This window comes from Plasmopara halstedii (genome assembly GCF_900000015.1).
Source record: "Plasmopara halstedii genome assembly, contig: Scaffold_3073, whole genome shotgun sequence".
NCBI classification, from domain to species: domain Eukaryota; phylum Oomycota; class Peronosporomycetes; order Peronosporales; family Peronosporaceae; genus Plasmopara; species Plasmopara halstedii.
This window is the reverse complement of record NW_020189977.1, coordinates 428,435-428,659: the sequence shown is the minus strand read 5'-3', so window position 1 is coordinate 428,659 and position 225 is coordinate 428,435.

Sequence of the window (225 nt, the reverse complement as noted above, 5' to 3'; positions counted from 1 at the left end):
CACGTTGTTGTGCATCTTGCCATACCCACGGAGCATCCTTCTTGTTCAGACTACTCAACGGTAACGCAAGTGCAGCGAAGTTGTTTACGAAACGGCAATAATAACCGGTCTAGCCCAGAAACCGTTGAATGTCCTTGATGTTCTTGGGTTCTGGCCATTCGGTAATGGCACGCGTCTTTCGGCTATCCACGTGGAGACCTTGAGTGGAAATGGTGTGTCCCAGAG